We start from the raw sequence: 674 nt of genomic DNA, 5'->3' as shown, positions 1-674 counted from the left end.
CAGTCTGTCTCAGCAGCAAACGGTGCCGTAGCCACGTTTCCTGCCGCCCAACGCAGGACACCTGTGGGCTCCCCACCACCCACCCACGCGGCTGCTGGCGCCGTTGCTGCCAAACGCGATCCACAGTGTTCCAGGGTGGCTGTGGGACCCAGGAGTCCCCGCTCAGCTTTCTGAAAAGCTCCCCACAACGTCCTGCCGCTCCCCGAGACCCTGGGTTCACGGCACACATCACTGTTTTTCTCTGCTCCCCAGGTTTCTGGCGAAGTGCTCCAGCTCCAGCCTGGTCTCGCTGGCCACGGGAGCACCAAACCCAATTTTAAATCAAGGGAAAGCCCCAGATTTTCTCTCCCACGTGTAAAAAACAAGTTTTCAATAGGATCACTCACCAAAGTGCCTCTTTTACATTGTTATTCTCTGCCTAGGACACGCCGCTCTCTACGCGATGCCATCCACATCTTTCAGGGGGGAGAGAAACCATCATGGATGGCAAAACATCCATTTACTGCCTTCAACAGCCCTACGAGCTCAGGGGAAACTCGCTGCCTTAGACCCCGCTAGCAGCCCTCGCCGGACGGCCGCTCTCACTGCTGCTGTCGGCGTGCCAGGCTCAGTGGCCATGCTGTGGATCTGTCTGCTCATCTCTCTGAAATCATCATACAGAAAAGGTGGGAGGC

This window comes from Buceros rhinoceros, unplaced genomic scaffold (assembly GCF_000710305.1).
Source record: "Buceros rhinoceros silvestris isolate BGI_N320 unplaced genomic scaffold, ASM71030v1 scaffold20894, whole genome shotgun sequence".
Lineage (NCBI taxonomy): Eukaryota > Metazoa > Chordata > Aves > Bucerotiformes > Bucerotidae > Buceros > Buceros rhinoceros.
Note: the sequence above shows the minus strand (reverse complement) of the source record.